This window comes from Vulpes vulpes, chromosome 7 (assembly GCF_048418805.1).
Source record: "Vulpes vulpes isolate BD-2025 chromosome 7, VulVul3, whole genome shotgun sequence".
In the NCBI taxonomy this organism is placed as follows: Eukaryota; Metazoa; Chordata; class Mammalia; order Carnivora; family Canidae; genus Vulpes; species Vulpes vulpes.
Window position 1 is genome coordinate 1,524,047 of NC_132786.1, and position 21,325 is coordinate 1,545,371.

Here is a 21,325-nt window from a genome sequence, read left to right on the forward strand (position 1 = left end):
GGTCTTGCTCAAAGGCAGATCAATTAAAGATGTATATCATAAACTCCAAAAAACTAAATAAACCACTAAAGTATCACAACAACAAAAAAAAATAGCCAATGATGTAGTAACATAAATGATATGGAATTATAAAAAAGAAATAGTCAATGAATCCAAGAGAAAGTAGAGAAACAAGAAAAAGAGAACAAACAAACGGGACAGTAGAAAACAAGTAGCAAGTGGATAGAATTAGACTCAACCATGTCCACAATCACACTCAGTGTAAATGTTCCAAAACCCACTTAAAAGATAGAGATTGTCAGATCCAATGAAAAACCACAGCCCAAGCACATAATACCCACCAGAAAAATGACTTTATTGTTTTTAAGGTTTTATTTATTTATTTGAGAGAGAGAGAGAGAGAGAGAGAGAGAGAGAGAGAGAGAGAGAACAAGCAGGGGGAGCAGCAGAGGGAGAAGGAGAAGCTGAGCAGGGGGCCTGACTTGGGACTCTATCCCGGGACTGACTCCAAGCCCATGGCCCAAGGCAAAGGCAGACACCCATCCTCCTGAGCCACCCAGGCGCCCCGAGAAAGTGACTTTAAATGCAAAGACACAAATAAGTTAAATAAAGGATGCAGAAAGATATTCCATACTAATCAAAAGCAAGTGGTCGCACGTTAATGTCTGACAAGGTTGATTTCAGAGCCAGACTGTTACAGGGGAGCAACAGAGCTATGTCATGAAGAAATAGATGTCCCATCATCAGAAGGACATGACAAAGGTCCTAAGTGCTTATGGACCTAACAGAGCTTCAGGATACATGAAGCAAACATGATAAAGACAAGGAGGTAGAAACGGTAGAGTCACGGATTTCAATATCCCTCCAGGAAATTGATGGCAGATGTAGAGGACCTGACGTGAGGGATATTCCAGAAGAACATGGTACTCGGCAGCAGCAGAACATACATTTTTTCCAGTGCAAATGGAATATTTGCCAAGATAATCCACAGTCCGGGCCATGAAACAAATCTTAACAAATTGTGAAGGATTTCAGTCATAAAGATATGTTCTCCGATCACAAAATGAAATTAGGTTGTAAATCAATACTAGAAACATGTCTAGAAAATCTTTGAATGTTTAGTAACTAAATAAAATGTTTCCAAATAAGACCTTGACCAAAGAAGAAACTTTAAGAAGAAAGTAGAAAGGGTTTTGAACTGAATGACAATGAAATGCAGTGTATGAGCACGCGCAGGCTGCGGCTGGAGCAGCGTCGGGAGGGAAGCACATACCACTTAGCACCTACCCTAGAAAAGTTTGTTTAAAACCAACAATTCCAACTTCCATCTTAGGAAACTGGGGGGGAAAAAGCAAATAAAAATCAACATAGTACGAGAAGGAAAAAAAATCATACGGATGAGAATGGAAATCCATGAAAAAAAAAAAGCAAAACAACAGCAAAAATCAATGAAACAGAAAGCTGGTTCCTTCAGAAAATTGATGTAGTGAACAAGTCTTTGGCTAGATTGACCAAGAAAAGCAAGAGAACAAAAAAGTCACGGGCAGCAGGAGGAGAAGGGGCAGCCCTTCAGGTGACATAGATATTAAGAGCATAATAAGGCTCTATTGCAGGCAGACACATACCAATAATTCTGACAACTATGACTAAGTGGGCAAGGTCCTTGGATGACAAACTACCGAAGCTCCCTCAAGAAAAGAAGACAAACAGCCTTATGTCTGTTAACAAAATTGAATTTGTGGTAAAAACCAAGGTACAGATCAAATTCCAGGCCCAGGGAGCTCCACTGGGGGAATCCACCAAATATTTAAGAAATAAAATGGGGCACCTGGATACCTCAGTCGGTGATGCAACTACCATCAGCTCAGGTCATGATCTCAGGGTCCTGGATTCGACCCTGACATTGGGCTCCCTGCTCAGCGGGGAGTCTGCTTCTCCATCTGCCCCTGCACCTCCCCCCACTCATGCGTGTACTCGCTCTCGCTCTCTCTCACTCACTCAAATAAATAAAAAAAATCAAGGAAAAAAAAAAGAAAAAGAAATCAAAACAATTCTAGACAAATTGTGCAGAGAAGTGGACGAGGGCCTGCCCACAAGTGGCTGGAAGTCTCTGCTACCAAAACCAGACACAGACATTCCCCCAAAATAAAATAAAATAATATATAATATCTTTCACAAGCATGGGTGTAAACATTCTCAACATAATGTTAATAAATTGAAGCTAACAATATTTAAAAAGATAAATCACAACGAACTGGGGTTCAACGCAAGGTTGGCTTAAAATTAAACTATTGGAGGCGCCTGGGTGGCTCAGTGGTTGAGCATCTGCCTTCAGCTCAGGTCATGATCCCGGGGTCCCAGGATCCAGTCCTGCATTGTGGTCCCTTCAGGAAGCCTGCTTCTCCCTCTGCCTCTGTCTCTGCCTCTCTCCATGTGTGTCTTTCATGAATAAATGAATAAAATCTTTTTTAAATAATCAAATTAAATTAAAATATCAGCTAGTATAATCCACCATATTAATAGGCAGAAAGGAAAATGCACGTCACCTCAATGCAGAAAAAGCAGCATCCATTCCCAGCAAATTAAAAACAGAAGGGAACTTTTTCAAACTGATTAAAGTCGTGTACAAAAACGCCATAGCTGACATCACACTGACAGAAGAGCAGCAGACACTTTCCCTCTGAGGTCAGTGACAGGACAAGGCCCCCACTTTTCACTGTTCTGTGTGACATTCATATGCGGTTCCAGCCACTTCAGTAAGACAGGAAAAAGAAATAAAAGGGAGCAGAGAAAGAAAAGCCTTTTCAGCAAATCTGTGCTGAAACAGCTAGAGATAGATAAATACCAAAAAAGGAACGAGAAGAAGAAAGAAAGAAAGAAAGAAAGAAGAAAGAAAGAAAGAAAGAAAGAAAGAAAGAAAGAAAGAAAGAAATTGAAGAAAGAAGGAAAGAAATTGATAGATTGCATCATATACAAAAATAAAGTTAACCACGGTCCTAAATGTACAGCCTGAAACATCACACTTCCACAAGAAAATATAAGAAAATGTCTTTTTATTTTATGTTGGGCTAAGATTTCTCAGATACAACATAAGTATGATCCATAAACACAAAAAATGATGAATTAATCTTCATGAAACTGTACAACTTCTGCTCTTATAAAGAATAAAAAGACAAGCCCCAGATGGAAAGACAATATTTTCAAAATACGTCTCAGCAAACCACCAAAACTGAGGAAGCAAACCAAGAAAGAAAGGAAAGGACAGGAGTTCCGCCGGTCAGAGGGCAGCCAGGAGAGGGGTGAGGAATTTCCCAAGACCCTGAAAGGGGCTTGTCTGTCCGCCGAGCAGGAGGGAGGCCTGCGAGACCCACAGTGCTCGCCACAACAGCTGCCGTGTGTTGAGTGTGTTAAGAGGAGATTTTTCCACTCAAGGATGAACTTCTGATGGTGAGATGGTTAATCTGATGTGTCAGGTCGCCTGGAGTGTGGTCTCAGAGAGCCGGGCAAACACTTCTCTGGCTGTTCCTCTGAGGGTGGCTCTGGATGAGATTAACATTTAAATCAGGCAATTTTGAGCAAAGCAAGTCACCCTCCGTAATGTGGGTGGGCCCCATCCAATCAGGTGAAGGCCTGCCTAGAGCAAAGGCTGACTCCCCTGAGCAAGGGCGAAGTCTGCTCTTCCTGGGCCTCCAGCTGCCGGCCTCCCCCCGGCAGATGTTGGAGTCACCAAGTCTCCACCCTCGGGCGAGCCAAGCCCTTACACTAGATCCACTCACACACTTACCTCCAGTTGGCTCTGTGTCTCCCTGACTCACACGGCGGCTCTCCAGACCACGAGGGGTCTGTTGGCCACCACACCTGGACTGGTAAGGCAGAGTCAGGCGCGGACCATGTTGATTAGGCCTCATCCTGCTTCACGAACCATGATTTCCAGAAATGAAAACTTGTGCGCGCCTGGACATGGCAAGAGAGCCGGCCAGGTTCCCGAGCTGCCCCTGGGCTTACTTGCTAGGCAACACCCTCGCTGGCCATCGGTCTGCTTCTGCGGCAGGGCCGTGTCTGCACCGCGGGTGGGAGGAGGCGTGAGTTTGTGCGTGGGGAGGCATGCGGGGGGGGGGCAATCTGTCCCTTCCACGCAGGAACGCGGACAGCACCCGAGCCTGGAAGCCAAGAAGTTGCAGCAGATACTCATTCTTCAGATACGAGGACGCGGAGAACAGACAAGCATCTCCAAGGGTCCAGGGTGGCTGCAGCTGGGGACTACGAGTTTGGGGCGGGCAGGGACCGAGCAGTGATCACGGCTTCCCTTCAAAGTCCAGAGCTTTTGTCCTACAAATTATAAAGTTACAGCTTATCACCTCTTCGAGTCAGTTTATTAAAAAAAAAAAAAATCAGTCGACCGGACATCTGAAACCGCCACATGGAAGACACTGTGCTGGGCTCAGCGGTGGACAGGCAGAGGGAAGAAGAGAATTAATGTCCTCAAAAAGCTTCAGAAGATTTAGGCATTTTCAACCAGAGCAGTCAAATATCTGAACCATGTAATAAACAGTATCAAACAACTAAAAACAATAAAAGTGATACCAAAAAAAAAAAAAAAAGAATGTGTAACTGGATTGTCTCTGGTCTTCCCAAGACACCACAAAATTAACTAATGCATTTAGGTTTTACTAAAAACCAAAGCAAAATCACCGAAGTCCAGAAAACACTTTTCGTTTCATTACTTTTCTTTCTTTTCTGTTGTCTTCATCAATTTGTAGGAACCAAATCCACTGTGAAATGAGAGTAGCAAGTATCTCAGAGGAAATAGTTGCTTAACTGTTAGAGGTTAATGTGTGTGAAATTACTGTGGACCTGAATTTTGATGTGATGTTTGTATGGAAAGGAGAGATATTTTTTAAGGTGTTGGAGCCTAGAGCTGTACTGGGTAAACTATCATATGAATAAAATGAAAGCATATATATACCCGCTGGGAAAAAAAACAATACAAAAAACCCAAAAGTGCATTCTTTGTTAGAATTTTAGGCTCATTAGGAGAATTTAGGCTCATTAGGCTGAAATGCTTCAGCCTGGAACGTTCCCCTCCATTTGGCATCCATCCACAGGACTACCTGAACGCAGCTACAGCCTCGTGTGACACGTCTCTGCTAGAGAGGAAAATGTAGCTTGGTATCTCGGGCACACAGACAGTAAAACAAGTGCATTTTCCTCTCTTTAAACTGATGATGACCTTCGGCTAATCCCCAAGCCTATTTCAGTGGGTGACCAAACCGAACACCCTATCAGTCATGCATGAACAGCTACTTATTTTGTTTAAAGCCAGTCAAGTATTCAAGATAGGAACCACAACAATACATCTAGATGTCTTCAGTCTAGAAAAATATGTCACCATTTGGATGACAGTTCTAGCATACTCGACACTGCACAAAGGCTTTCTCTAGAATGGATAAAATTAACAACCATAAGGAAATTAAGATTATTTTCAAAAAGAAAATAACACAGAGCAGTAAACAGAAAGAGGGAAACTCCCTTAGGTAGAAGATGTGCTGCTACTGAAGACCAAAATGACAACTTGTTTCAGAAAAGCACAACCTTTCCTGGAATTAAGACCAGGGAGAAACCGGCCCCGGATCTCACAGGAAGATCTGACCTATTTTCCGAGCGCCAACCTGCGCCCTCCCTTAATAATACAGATCCGCGTTTTATAAGCCGCTTCTTGGAGCATCCTTCAGTGCACGTCAGTACCACAGACACTGGGAAGTCCACGCCGCCTTCGAAAACAAAAGCAAGGCAGGGAGGGCAAGGGGCGCTCCTGCGAGGGGCTAAGGCAAGGGGGGTGGACACACGCGAGGAAGGGAAGGCCAGGACCGGGCGCTCAGGCCGGGGGGCAACCGCTGCAGAGGCCCAGAGGCCCAGAGGCACAGCCGCCCTGCAGCTCCTGAGCACTGGGCCGCAGGAGGAGGGAGGCCCCGGGGCCAGAGGCAGGCGAGGCCGGAGAGGGGGATCCCCATCCCCTTGCGGAGGAGCCCCGAGAAGGAAGTGTAAGGAGGTCCAAATCCCTTGCCAAGAAAGTAAGGTGGACGCTTCAGCCAACACAGGAGGGTCTGGGAACCCGACCTTCTGGACCACTGACACCTCTGTTCACTTCCACCAGGAACGTCCATCAAGTCGCGTTAGAAAACACCCATTTCAGCAAGAAAACACTTGTCAGGAAGCAACCAAAGAACATTGAAATTACCCACTTCATGGAGAGATATTTCCTAGGCACTGACAAGATAGCTTTCGTGGAAGATCTATACTTATCTCTGTGGGCACCTTAATAAGTTGTGAGTTTAAATCAGTAACATATAAAAGGAAATTTTCTAGAGATAATAAATGACCTTGGTTTTAGATGACTTGATGTGACTTCTATCTTCCACAGAGAAGTGATCGCTTAGCAGGGCTATATGTCTGTTTGATCCTACTTGTTCACAATTAAACCGTGGCAAATGATCACAAGATATTAATTCTATTCTACCCTGGATACTGTCTTCAGATGGACAAATGGGAAAAGACAGAAGAAGCAGAGTCCTGAGCTCGTGCAACACTGAGGCAATAACATAGGACAACCTCTCACTCCTTAACATAAGCAAGCCGAGGTGTAAAGAAGATATGTTTTCCTCCATTTTGGCTCAAGAGTTATTTCTGCTATAAATATATATGTATATATATATTTTATTTTATATGTATATATATGTATTTTTTTTTACAACAGAAAAGAGCCTATAAACATTTTTCTTAAAATGGGCCATCATTTAAAAAAAAGATAGAAAGGGAAAAAATACTGCTAACCATTGGGGTAAGAGAAGAAATGAGAGGGGAAGACCAAGAAGCAGTGGGCGAGTCATGGTGAAGGGAGCCTGAGGCCAGCAGGAATAAAGTGACCCACAAGTTTTACCAAGAACACTCCACAGACATCACACGATGGTCACTCAACACAGAGGAAAATATCTCAATGCATCCATGAGAATAAGGTACCCATTTCAGTGGTAGAACAGAAAACGGTATTTACCCTACAGACATTCATAAGGAATAAACACTGAGGAAGATGACGAACCCTTTTTTTTTTTTTTAAGTAGACTCCATGTCCAGCACCCAGCATGGAGCCCAACGTGGGGTTTGAACTCAAGACCCTGAGATCAAGAGCAGAAAGCAAGAGTCTGAGGCTTAATCCAGTGAGCCCCCCAGACACCCTGATCATGATCTTTTAATACAGAAAATGAAAGTAATGATGACAACTTAGCCAAAGGAACACAGTTCTTTCAAACGGACAATCAAGTGACAATTCCAGGAGTTAAGCTCATACTCTTCTGATAGGAAAATTCTGGATCTCTTTAGATAGATGTAATTCAGAATGTTTATAAACTGTATTATCCTCTCATTTAAAGGTAACCTAAGGTTTTGGGGTGCCTGGGTGGCTCAGTCGGAGAAGTGTCTCCCTTCAGCCCAGGTCATGATCCCAGGGTCCTGGGATCCAGCCCCACTTCGAGCTCCCTGCTCAGCGGGGAGCCTGCTTCTCCCTCTCCCTCTCTCTCTGCCCCTCTTCCCTGGTACACTCTCTCTCTCTGATTAACAAAGTCTGTCAATAAACAAATGTCAGAGAAGTTTCAGATCAACCCAAATTACTGTTAGCAAACCTGCAAAGACAACTGCATGTGCACATTGGTATGCTTTTTTTCTAGGAATGTTGAGGTTTGGGATACTTTCCTGTTTTCAGAAAAAGAGTTATGTTTCTATCTAAACCAAAAAGCAGGGAACAATGATGCTTTCATAAAATTTTAACATCGCAATACAAGCATTTCTGAAAAAGGAGAGAAAGGAAAGGAGACAAGCAAGACCCCGAAACCCTATAGGGTATCACGTCTGGTCGTCTGGGCCTAACGGTTTACAGCAAACCAGAACCAAGTAGCAGCGCTGCCAGTACTTCTATTGCACAGGGGGTCTAGGTAACACCTGGTGTGGATAAAAATGGGGGGGGGGGGCAAGCTTTTCCTTATCAATAAGATCAAAGATACTATGACAAGGAAGATGATGAATCACAAATCCCGAGTGTCTGGTAAAAAGGAGACAGAGCCAGCATCCATGAAAAGAGCTCGGGGATCTGAAACAGGCCTAGGGAAAACCCATTCAGCTGAACAAAAGCCCCGAGCAATCCTGGGCTCGCCCTGGGGCCTAAAGACTCCCCTTGTCACAAGCACCACACACTCTCTGAGTTTTACAACCTGAGTCGATGCCTCCCAAATGCTTCACTAAGGAAATACTAAGGTTTTTATCGAGGTTGTTATTCATTAATTAACAACCTGAAAGAAACAGGTACATTTCCCGTGTTATGAAATTATTTAGGTCTTAGACTCTCTGACCAATTGGATCCAATTTAAAATCTTCTAGTGGAAAAAGGGGTTGGGGCGTAAAAGACCCCTGAGACGCTGACAGGGCAGAGAACTTTGCTGGCCCCTGGACACCACAAACTTGGATTCCCAGTGAGCCTTTTCCCCTCCTGCTACTCACAGGCACTCAGAGCCCAGCTGACCTCCACGCGGGGAACCAGGAGTCCACCTCCTTCTATTAGAATATGCGCCTGACTCCAGCTCGAGAAAAACGTAGCAGGGCTGTTTCCGAGGTGGTCATTGTGCGGAGGCTCATTTTCTCGATTCCTGTGAGCGAACTCAGGCATAAAGACGCTTTGGCTTACTATATGACAAACAGAATTACTCCTTGAAAATAAGAAAGACTTTAGAATGAACCTGCAAATTAATTGGAGTCTGTTATTTTGGAATGTGAATTGACTGTGGTTATATTTAGTTCTTTATATTTAAGTGTACAAGACTTCAGAAATACAGCAGTGTACTTAGTACCTTAAAGTAAGTTCATACAAACTTAGGGACAAAAGCAAAAAAAACCCCAAAACATGTTCTTACGCGAGCCGTCATTTCAGGTGTTCTTGAAGTCAAACATATGTATTTGAAATGATCTAACTTTCTGTCTAATGACGGTCATGCAGACAAAATTTACCGGTTCATCAAACTATAGTGCAAGTATATGAATTTATTTGTAATAAATGATCATTTTTGCATATGTCAGTCAAAGCACAAGGCCTAAACACTTGCAACCAAAATGAATTATTAAAAAAAAATGAATTATTAATTTAATTGTCACAAAACATGAGAGACACCGAAGTCTGGGAAATGAACAAGGGGTAGTGGAAGGGGAGGTGCGTGGGGGGTTGGGGTGACTGGGTGATGGGCACTGAGGGGGGCACTTGGTGGGATGAGCACTGGGTGTTATGCTCTATGTGGGCAAATTGAACTCCAATAAGAAAAATCTAATTGTCACAGCCTATCTGGCTAAGTTCTATCACTATTTGCTATAATATGCAATGCATAAGAGGGGAGAATCAAATTGAAAAGCTAAAAAAGGAAGCCGATTATTTTTTCCTGGAGAAATTAAAATACAGCAAGCTGACAAAATTAAAGCCAAGGCATTCACGTTTTAAATAGGTAAAAAAAAGAAAACAATGTTTACCTGAACTTACAGAACAGTTGTGCCCAAAGGGAAGGTCCAACCTGCTGATAAAGAGTTCCTTTGTTTCCAGAAACCAAGAAAAGGCCTCAGTTCCCTCTCCGAGGTAGGAAGGAGGGTGGAATGGGAGCCCTTTGGCACTGGCTTTGCTTACTTGACTGTGACTCTCCCCAGGTAAGCAGGTCTCCTGGGAGAGGACACTGCTGTGGGGCTCCGGGCCTTCTGACTTGGTATTTTTGCGCAGAGAGAGGGAGCGCCCAGAAACAGGTGTCCTAAACCAGAAGGCTTCTGAAACACAGAGGTCTTTGAAATAACAATTCAATGGAAGATGCTCAGTGGAGAGGAACTCACAGCCTGGACTACATGGGGGTCAGGACCCAGAAGACGGTGTATTTTCCCTCTTGAGGTTCCTTTCCTGATTTAGAAGCAAAACCGGATTAATGCCAGAGAAAAAGCTTAGCACCCCTCAAAGGGTAGAAAGACGTGCTGTGTTTCTCTTGCCTCAGTGTGGCCTCCCTCTGCGTGTCAAGGGAGGAAATGAGCTGACACCAGCAAGTGTCCCTGGGGGATACAGAAAAGGTCATGGGAACCAAACAGTACATGTGGGCTCTTCCCCCTCCTGTCATAATACACAAGAGGTGTAAGTCCTTGGAGGATAAAAATATGTATCAGGTAATGAATTTTTCATCGTACGAAATGATGTGAAAACTTATTTAACCTTTTTAAATTCCTAAATAAAAAGCAAAAGGATACATTTGAGTTCAAAACATACACTAGTTACACAGGAGGGGAAGGGTTTTCTTTTCAGTAATCATCTGATCTGTTTTCATTCAAAATTTATTTGGGGAACAAAATATACGAAGTACCTATATGTAAAGATTCTCAAGGGGAGATCATTAGTACAAGAAAGGACAATGGGATTAGAGTCAGAAAAATAACAATTCTAATATTCATTAATTAAAAACACTGAGTAATAAAAAAAAACACTGAGTAAGTTACTACACATTCCTCGATCTCAGTCCTTAGATCTAAAACCCTGGAATAACGCTGCACCGCTAACAACAACCCAGAGTGATCACTGAGATCATGCGTGCGAAAGCAACAGAAACACAGCATCACAAATGTTCTGCTTCCACTTCCTTGCAGACTCATGGAAGAAAACTTTGACAAGTTCCAAATTAGAATTTAAGTGATAAAGAATTTGTTGAACCTGAAGAATAATGCGTTCAGGATATGTTAAATACATAGGGTTTGGCTCAAGTTAAATATAAGGCTGCAAAGAGAAGTACCAGACACCAAAATATAAGGAGCAGGCATCCATAACGCTCGGTACTTTGACAAATAGCCACGTCCAAACTAACGTGCTAAAGAAAATACTAGGCCTGCAATAGAGGAGTCAAGCTAAACTGCTCGTAAACACAGAAAAATATTGGTAAGAGCATTTTACATTTTTTAAAAAGGCAATGAAACATTGGTAAATAAGGAAGAGGTGCTTGGAGGCCCTAAGCTGCAGACTTGTACAACAAACTGCATCATTACCGACAACTTAAGAAAGTACTAAAAACCTAAAGTTTCCAGGAGTGTCTACAGAGTGTCAGATACCATCCCAGAGGATCCGGGGGCAAATACCCTCCGTCTCTGAAGGAAAGAGAGAGGAGTTTTCACTAGCTCTGAGTTGTACGTTTTGCAGATTCAAAACGTGTAGACGTAGCCATACTCACCTGAGAGCTGGCATTGCTCTATCTCTGCTCAGCTGATGGAATTAAGTCCATGTGGTGAAGCTAATTATGATTCGGTAGCAGGAGAGAGAGAGAGAGAGAGAGAGAGAGAGAGAGAGAGCCGGGCAGTTGAGGACATAATCACTGTGGTGTTATTTCTCATGACACGGCAGCCACAGTATTATTTGGGGGAAGACACAAGATGTATTTCTTTTTTAGTATCAGCAGTGTTTATTCTACACGGAGAATCTGAGAACACTGTTTAAAAACTCAAGATAAGAATACAGGAAGAAATAGACAAAGTTCACTTTTACATCGTTATTTTAACTCAAACACGTGTGCAGAGGTCAATCCCCTCCGAAAAAAAGTTTTCTACTGTTTCAACTTTATTTCACAATTTCAAAGTCCTTCAAATTGTTGCAAATATTTTTAGATCAGGATTTTCAGAATTAAAAAGACATTAAATGTCTGTGGAAGAGAGTATGAAATGTCCTATTCAAGGACGGAGCACCAGGGACTCAAAACGTGATGAACCGGGCAGCTCCGGCGGCTCAGGGGTTTAGCGCCACCTGCAGCCCAGGGCGCGATCCTGGAGCCCCGGGATGGAGGCCCGCGTGGGGCTCCCTGCAGGGAGCCTGCTTCTCCCTCTGCCTGGGTCTCCGCCTCTCTCTCTCTGTGTCTATCATGAATAAATAAGTAAAATTAAAAAACACGAAGAACTGATTTGATAAACATTCTAGAAGTCACATCATTAAACGAGGCCTAAAATGCAAATATAAGTGTATTTGTTACATTCTTAAAAATGAGCGAAAATCCCCTTTCTTTTGAGGTGCCAACTCCATGATTGCCTAGTGCAGGTGCAGGTGCTGATCCATTACAAGGCGACCCTCAAGAAAGAAAGAAGCATCATCCCAGACCTGAAGCGCGACTCTCTGCTAAACACCTGCCGTGAGGTATTTAAAAACAGGCGTTGTCCGTGGCCAGGACCCGAAGATGCACCCTGCAGGGCTGCTCCCGGCGAGCCAGAGCTGGTCCGCAGACCCAAGGCCCTGTCACACTAAGACCAGGGCAGTCGTGGCAGCGGCGTCAGCCCGCCCCAGGCCGGCTCCCCTGCACTCCTCGAGGTTCCTGCGCTGAAAGCCCCACAGCCCGGGGGAGCAGCGAAGGTGAAAGCGCAAAGTGGCCCAGCGGCAGCGCGCGCCCCCGCCGCCCCGCCCAGGCCAGGCCCCCGCGGCCGCGCGCTCGGCTCCAACGGCCCTAACGGAGGAGCGCGGGGGGCAGAGGCGCATCAGTGCGCCTGGGGGGACCCGAGCGGGCGGGCTGGGGAAGCCGCGGCCTGGACCGGGACCCACAGCGGCGGCTCCACGCTGGGCCAGGGCTCGGCCCCGCACTCGGCCTGCGGTAAGCGGCGCCCCACTGCGCGATGGGGGGCTGAGGGCGGGCGGGGTCGCGGGGGGCGGGCAGGGGCCCGGGAGGCTGGGGGTCGGGGGGGGCCCGGCGCGGGGAGGGCGGGACCTGAGGCGGTGGGGGGCCGGGAGGGGTGCGTGGGCCTGGGATGCTGGGGGGTCGGGAGGGGTCTGGGCCTGGGATGCTGGGGGTCGGGAGGGACCCCCGTGGGGAGGGCAGGACCTGAGGCGTTGGGGGTGTCGGAGGGGCCGCGTGGGCCTGGGATGCTGGGGGTCGGGAGGGACCCCCGTGGGGAGGGCGGACCTGAGGCGGTGGGGGGGGGGCGCGTGGGCCTGGGATGCTGGGGGTTGGGAGGGACCCCCGTGGGGAGGGCGGGACCTGAGGCGGTTGGGGGGTCGGGAGGGGTCTGGGCCTGGGATGCTGGGGGTCGGGAGGGACCCCCGTGGGGAGGGCGGGACCTGAGGCGGTGGGGGGGGCCGGGGGGGGCGTGGGCCTGGGATGCTGGGGTTCGGGAGGGACCCCGCGCGGGGAGGGCGGGATCTGAGGCGGTGGGTGCCCCGGGGGGGTGCGTGGGCCTGGGATGCTGGGGGGGTCGGGGAAGACCACGCGCGGGGAGGGCGGGACATGAGGTGGTGGGGGGGGCGGCGGGGGCGTGGGTCTGGGATGCTGGGGGGTCGGGGAGGACCCCCCGCGGGAGGGCGGGACCTGAGGCGGTGGGGGCCCCGGGGGGGCGCGTGGGCCTGGGATGCTGGGGGGTCGGGAAGACCACGCGCGGGGAGGGCGGGACCTGAGGTGGTGGGGGGGGCGGCGGGGGCGTGGGTCTGGGATGCTGGGGGGTCGGGGAAGACCCCCCGCGGGAGGGCGGGACCTGAGGCGGTGGGGGCCCCGGGGGGGCGCGTGGGCCTGGGATGCTGGGGGGTCGGGGGGACCCCGCGCGGGAGGGCGGGACCTGAGGCGGTGGGGGGGGCGGCGGGGGCGTGGGCCTGGGATGCTGGGGGATCGGGAGGGGTCTGGGCCTGGGATGCTGGGGGTCCGGAGGGACCCCCGTGGGGAGGGCGGGACCTGAGGCGGTGGGGGGGGCCGGGGGGTGCGTGGGCCTGGGATGCTGGGGGTCGGGAGGGACCCCGCGCGGGGAGGGAGGGACCTGAGGCGGTTGGGGGGCCGGAAGGGGTGCGTGGGCCTGGGATGCTGGGTGTCGGGAGGGACCCCCGTGGGGAGGGCGGGACCTGAGGCTGTGTGGGGTCAGGTGGGGTGCGTGGGCCTGGGATGCTGGGGGTCGGGAGGGACCCCGCGCGGGGAGGGCGGGACCTGAGGCGGTGTGGGGGGCCGGGGGGGTGCGTGGGCCTGGGATGCTGGGGGGTCGGGAGTGGTCTGGGCCTGGGATGCTGGGGGTCGGGAGGGACCCACGTGGGGAGGGCGGGACCTGAGGCGGTGGGGGCGGCCGGGGGGTGCGTGGGCCTGGGATGCTGGGGGTCGGGGGGCACCCCGGGCGGGGAGGGCGGTACCTGAGGCGGTGTGGGGTCTAGGGGTTGCGTGGGCCTGGGGTACTGGGGGGTTGGGGGAGACCCCGCGCGGGGAGGGCGCGACCTGAGGTGGTGGGGGGGCGGCGGGGGCGTGGGCCTGGGATGCTGGGGGGTCGGGGGGACCCCGCGCGGGGAGGGCGGGACCTGAGGCGGTGGGGGGGTCGGGGGGGTGCGTGGGCCTGGGATGCTGGGGGGTCGGGAGGGACCCCGCGCGGGGAGGGCGGGACCTAAGGCGGTGGTGGGGGGCGGGGGCGTGGGCCTGGGATGCTGGGGGGTTGGGAGGGGTCTGGGACTGGGATGCTGGGGGTCGGGAGGGACCCCGCACGGGGAGGGCGAGATCTGAGGCGGTGGGGGGGCCAGGCGGTGCGTGGGCCTGGGATGCTGGGGGTCGGGAGGCCCCCGCGCCGGGAGGGCGGGACCTGAGGCGGTGGGTGCCCCGGGGGGGTGCGTGGGCCTGGGATGCTGGGGGTCGGGGGGGACCCCGCGCGGGGAGGGCGGGACCTGAGGCGGTGGGGGGGGCCAAGCGGTGCGTGGGCCTGCGATGCTGTGGGGTCGGGAGGGGTCTGGGCCTCGGATGCTGGGGGTCAGGAGGGACCCCCGTGGGGAGGGCGGGACCTGAGGCGGTTGGGGGGCAGGGGCGGCGTGGGCCTGGGATGCTGGGGCGTCGGGAGGGACCCCGCGCGGGGAGGGCGGGACCTGAGGCAATGGGGGGTGCGGGGGGGTGCGTGGGCCTGGGATGCTGGTGGTCGGGAGGGACCCCCGTGGGGAGGGCGGGACCTGAGGCGGTGGGGGGGTCGGGAGGGGCGCGTGGGCCTGGGATGTTGGGGGGTCGGGAGGGACCCCCGTGGGGAGGGCGGGACCTGAGGCGGTGGCTGCTGCGAGGGCGGGCAGGGGCCCGGGAGGCTGGGGGTCTGGAGGGACCCCGCGCGGGGAGGGCGGGACCTGAGGCCGGTGGGTGCCGGGGGCGGGTGCGGCGGGGGAGGCCGCGGGTCGCCCCTGGGCTGCAGCGGGACTTGGCCAGGCCTGGCTCCCTGCTCGCCCCCCGCTGCCCCGCGCCCCGCTGTCCAGGTCCCGAGGTACCGCCCTAAGGAACCTGCTAAGGCCCCTGTTATTACCCGAACCCTCATGGACTTTATTATTGTGGCCACAAAATTAAAGTTCTTTCCATTTTCTAAATTTCTACAAGTTTAGCAGACAATGGCGAGAATTTTTATAAGACATACGAATTGTAGATTTAAAAAGATGTGAGTATAACCTGGATTATTTATAGGATAAGTTATAATTTGCGTAATTTCATCTGAATAAGTTCTGAGGAATTAACTTACATAATTTTAAAGACACTTGCTTTAATATTTGTCATATTGAATATAATGGTTTTGAGCTTGTACCTTGTGAAAGATTTAAGAATTAAGCATAAACTCTTATCACTTGCGTATTGTTATTTTCAAAGTGCATTGATCAGCGACTGAACCACAAAATAATAGGTTGAAATAACTGGTTTATCCTCCCGAGGTAACCTATCTGAACATCGTAGTTGATAATGTTTTCTTATTAGCATGGTGTTAGGCAAGATAATGCTTTGAGGGTCCTTGTAGCTGGAAGAACAGGTAATCTGCTCTGTGCATTCTTACTGTCTATATAGTAAGGAAGAATTATATTTGTTTTTAAGTTATCACTGGTATTAAAATATGGATTTTTTGGACAAACAAATCAAAATAGAATTTTATTTTTTTAAATAATAAACTTATTTTTATTGGTGTTCAATTTGCCAACGTACAGAATAACACCCAGTGCTCATCCCGTCAAGTGCCCCCCTCAGTGCCCGCCACCCAGTCACCCCCACCCCCACGCCCTCCTCCCCTTCCACCACCCCTAGTTCGTTTCCCAGAGTTACGAGTCTCCCATGTTCTGTCTCCCTTTCTGATATTTCCTACCCACTTCTTCTCCCTTCCCCTCTATTCCCTTTCACTATTGTTCATAGTCCCCAAAAGAATGAGCCCATATAATGTTTGTCCTTCTCCAATTGACTTACTTCACTCAGCATCATACCCTCCAGGTCCATCCACGTGGAAGCAAATGGGTATTTGTCATTTCTAATGGCTGAGGAATATCCCATTGTACACATAGACCACAGCTTCTTTATCCATCATCTTTCCATGGACACCGAGGCCCCTTCCACAGTGTGGCTGTTGTGGACATTGCTGCTAGAAACATCGGGGTGCGGGTGTCCCGGCGTTTCATTGCATCTGAATCTTTGGGGTGAATCCCCGGCAGTGCAGTTGCTGGGTCGTAGGGCAGATCTCAAAGTAGAATTTTAAGTCTTCCGGTGGAATTTATGTAACATATTCAAATAAAATAAAACCACAGGTTCTGGGGAGTGTTTTTCATCCCTCTAAACCTCAGTCCCCTAACTCTGTTCCTTCACTTCTGGCTTCTGGTTCTGGAACATACCAAGCTAGCATAATTGGTAGGGTGGGGAAAAGAGACAAATACTCTTTTTGTGAATCAGAGGTGGCTCATAGAAACATGCCGTCCTTACAACTGCTTATGGGCAGTGACTACTGAAACGGTTTATAGTAATCTCAATCTTAGTTAAAAGTTACAAGAGAAAAAGTCTCAACACTGAAATGGCTCTCAAAGCCTTCTCATCTCTTGCATATACAGAGACTAAGAGACTTGTGCACACACAAATGTCATCTCATAAATTTTCTCAAGTGATATTTTTGCTTCTCATTTTTATCGTAAACAACCATTCCCTTTCCTACTCCTGATTAGTTATAAATACCTACTTACACCATGTAGCTCAAATGCTATTATAACTTCTTATCGCCTCCAGGGTAAATCCAAAATTAATAGCATAGATATCAAGTCCTTGCTGACAAGGACTGTGAGGAATACCAATAAATTGCAACCTTATTTCCTACATAAATTCTTAAAAAATGGAAAATTGAAAAGATGTTAGTGGCAGCAGGCTAAAGTAGTACTTTTACTAAAGATAAAGATTAAATTGTAAGACAGGTTACTCAGTATGAGAACCAAATGGTTAACCGATTTAGAGAATCAAGCAGACCGACCAGATGTGACGTGGGATGTTTGGGAAGAACATATCCCGTACCTATTCAAAATAAATACATAAGGAAATAAGTATGTAAATTAATAAGTAAATCTTTTTTTAAGCCTTAGAACACACACAGATCATGTCTTGTGTTTCTTGTCACTCTAAGAAGTCCTGATTTTCACAGGAAATTGCCATGTTACACATATTTTCAAATTAATGATCAGTTATTATTTCAGTGAAGGTTTAAGTGTTCACTCCCTTCAAAGCATTATATATACTAGGCCTTATGGAGAAACTTGGTATAGGTTTTGGTATTCTCGTAAAGCATTTTCCCAAAGTTCAGAAGCTAGTGGGCCAGATGGATGAACACATAAACAAAAGCAAACAATAACACAAAACCTTTGGGATGACACTAAATAAGAGAAATACTGTTATAGGTGAATGATGTGCTATGATGGTAGGAGGGAAGAAAAGTTAATTTTCTATCCAGCAACTGATTCTAGTTAAAAGAAAATATTAAAAATAAATCAGAATTAAGAAAATGCTTGTTTCTGTATTCATCTTGATAAACCTTACATGAAAGATAATGTACACTGTACAGTAACATTATAAAATTACTGAACTTATCTCCAGAAATATTCTGACATTTGAGCCTTTAGTACTCATTCCATGAAGACTCTTCCCTCTCACATAATGCAGTGCTCCTAGCCTTCATTAAATATGGCTAATGCAATAAGTACTAGGCTCTGAAAATTTCTTCAGAATTACATTTCTGTTAAGAAAAGATTTAAGGATCTTAGCAAAATTAGGTGTTTTTTTTTGACACTTACAAGAAAATTGGATAGGATCACAAAAGTCTGTTTGGGTTAGTATAGAGAATCTAGTCAGTACTGTTTTACACAACTCTTTGCTGTGATGGATATGCTGTAAACTCCTCACTGTCCAATGCAGTGGCCATTAGCCCCATGTGAATCTTGAGTCCTTGAGGTGTGGCTGTTGCAACTGAGGAACTAAATTTTTATTTCAATGAATTTAAATTAAAATCACCACATGTGGCTAGTGGCTGCCATATTGTATAACCAGCTCTAGAATGAATATATGAAAATCGGTTGGGGCATTCTTGGTTAATTGATGGGGTAAGGAAACCAGAGCTGACAAACCAAGGTAACCAGTGGAGCCTCTGCTAGTCCCCGAAGCCCATGCAGTCCTCATTTACCTCTTCAGTGCGTACAACTAATGTGGCAGGTCTGCTGCTTGATGCTAACGGAGCAAGTGATCCTGACCATAAACGTATGATGAATGATGCATCTAAGAGGTGGCAAAGTGCAGCCTCCTCCTCCTTCAGGAGAGCTACATCGAATGAATTTCATCATTTCCTTTCCAAGGTGTGCATGTCTAATAGGAGACAACCAATGATTCCCTGCTGCGTAGGTCGTCAAAGTGAATAAGCTATACAATTGGAAAGGAGTAGATCAATAGAAAAGATCGCAAATGTGGAATGTATAGTATTTGAGAGTTTGATTGAATTTGTTTTGAACTTATAGTTCAAGTTGGGAATAATTGGTATTTTACCAGGATTGAGTCTATGAATCCATAAAAAAAGAGTATTTCCTATTCTTTTACGTCCAATTTGTTTCATCCAAGTTTTATAATTTTCCACATATAGGTTTCATACATATTGGTTTTTAGTTTTGTTACATTGTGGTCTGAAAACGTACCTGTGTGTTTTTTATTATCTTAAATTTTTAATGCTGTGTTCTGTGTCTCTGAATATGGTATCTTGTGGAGTCCGCCGAGTGAGCTCGCAAAGGCTGTGCATTTTTCTCCCATTAGGAGTGTTCGCCACCTCCTGTCAATGTCAGTTAGATCCAGTTGATTCGTAGGGTTCTATATTCTACCGATTTCAGGTTCAGCTCGTCTATATCCGTACTGATTTTCAGCCTGCTAGGTCAACCAGTGCTTGAAAGAGAGGTGTTGCTATTTCTAATCATACATACAGTTTAAACTAAGGTCAGTATACTTTGAAATGATGCTATACCACTTCACATAGAGCACAGGTATCTTTTCATAGAGTATTACCAATTCGTCCCTCGTAAGCCTTAGGAAAATTCTTTCATTCATTTCACTTGGCTATATGCTATATCAGCTAGTAACGTCATTATTATTGCTTTAGATAAACAGCTATTGGTCAACTGATTTTATTTTTATTTTGAAAAAGTTTTTAAAATTTATTTTAATAGAGAGCAGTGGGAGAGAGAATGTACTCAGTGCGCTCATACCTGATTTAACATAGCCAGGGAAAGAAATAGCAAACTTGAACATAGGGTAGCAATAATTACCCAAACTGAAACGCAAGGATACAAAAGTATAGTATAAATCACATTCCTACCATCAGTGCCTGACAGACCCAGTTGCTCTCCGTCTGTGCACTGCTAGATAATGTCATCCATTCTGATTTGGTCCTAAAGATGATATGTAGTAATAGCTCATTACAGCCTTTTTTGAAGGATAAAAATATTTTGATAGTTTTCTATACATTTGTACCTTGTAAATATTTAGACATAGGAGATAGTACCTACCCTTCTCATCTTGATCTCCATCTGACAGATGTTTGGAGGCGAGCCTGTGCTGAGGCATTGTAGGGCAGTATCAGGGAAACAGTCACTTTCGATCCCCGGCACCATTCTGGAGTGGACTTTACAGAAACACACCATGGGCTGCCTGGGTGCCTCACGTCATCATCTCATGGGGTGTGATATGAAGCCAGGGTCGGGCTCCACGCTCAGCATGGAGTCTGCTTGAGGAGTCCCTTCCACTGCCCCGCCACTGCCTGCTAACGTGCTCTCTCTCTCTCACACACACACAGAAATAAATCTTTTTTAAAAAAGAAATAAACTCTATGTTAACACAGCAGGAATTCTGTCTCTAGGTTGACAGTATAGATGCTGACCTAGGTATTTCCGTGTGTCAGTTAATCATGCTCCCATTTCTAATCTATTTTTTATCTCAGAAGTTTCTAAGGATGTCCCATCTATTTCTCTTGGTCCTTACTCATAACAACAGATCTTTTCTTGTAGAAAAATATCAAATACTGATATGCATTTTTTTCCGGTACACTTTATTTCTTTATGTAAATCCAAGTTTTTGACATGTTATCTTGCTCCTTTAAAAGAACTTTCAAAATGTCTTCCAGTACAGTCTGCAAACAATAAATTTTTCTTAATTTTTAAGAAAATGTTTATTTCATTAATTGAACAGTTTCATCTGATGTAGAATTCTTCGCTGGTAGTCTTTTTTCTTTTTAATACTTTAATAGTTTGACTACTCTCTCTTCTCTTTGCAGAGATTCTGATGAGCAGCTGGCTCTAATTATTGTCATTCCTTTTTAGGTAAGGTTCCTCCCCTCTGGCTGCCTTAAAGGTTTCTATTTGTCTTTTGTTTTCTGCAATTTCAATACGAATTGCCTAGGTGTGTGCTTTTGATATTTATCCCACTTGTGTTTCCTGAGCTCCTGGGATCTGTGATTTGAGGAAATAAATCATTGTGTCTTCAAATATTTCATCTGCTCATTTCCTATTCTTCTCCTTCTGTTATCCCAATGACGTAAATGTTGTACTTTTTACTTTGTCCCAGGCTTGGGTGTTGTGTCTTGTTTGCCTGTTACTGCCCTACAATGCCTCAGCACAGGCTTGCCTCCAAACATTTGTCAGATAGAGATCAAGATAGGAAGGGTAGGTACTATCTCCTATGTCTAAATATTTACAAGGTATAAATGTTTAGGAAACCATTAAATAAAATATTTTTATCCTTCAAAAAAGGCTGTAATGAGCTATTACTACATATCATCTTTAGGACCAAATCAGAATGGATGACATTATCTAGCAGTGCACAGATGGAGAGCAACTGGGTCTGTCAGGCATTGATGATAGGAATGTGATTTAGAGGAAAATTTGCAATCTCTCATGAAGTTAAAAATATACTTCCCATACCATCCAGCAATTACTTCCTAGGTATTTTACTCAGGGGAAATGACTACTGATATATTCAATAGTGTGGATGAT

General features: G+C 46.7%; 2 long non-coding RNA genes across 6 annotated transcripts in view; one reads left to right on the forward strand and one right to left on the reverse strand.

The window, feature by feature from the left end:
* Positions 1–3,036: 3,036 nt before the first annotated feature.
* LOC112912930 (uncharacterized) lies at positions 3,037–11,271 on the reverse strand. Its single transcript, XR_003233603.2, has 2 exons — positions 3,785–11,271; positions 3,037–3,539 (listed from the first exon to the last, which is right to left on the reverse strand). It is a non-coding gene; the product is annotated as an uncharacterized lncRNA (long non-coding RNA).
* A 205-nt stretch (positions 11,272–11,476) lies between these two features.
* LOC140599591 (uncharacterized) overlaps positions 11,477–21,325 on the forward strand; it is a 116,904-nt gene continuing 107,055 nt past the window's right edge. For 4 of the 5 annotated variants that reach the window (XR_012002417.1, XR_012002420.1, XR_012002419.1 and 1 more), the window contains exons 1-2: positions 11,477–12,677; positions 20,608–20,653. This is a non-coding gene — a long non-coding RNA (uncharacterized lncRNA). The remainder of the gene's footprint in view (positions 12,678–20,607; positions 20,654–21,325) is intronic. The other variant, XR_012002418.1, reaches the window with a different exon arrangement.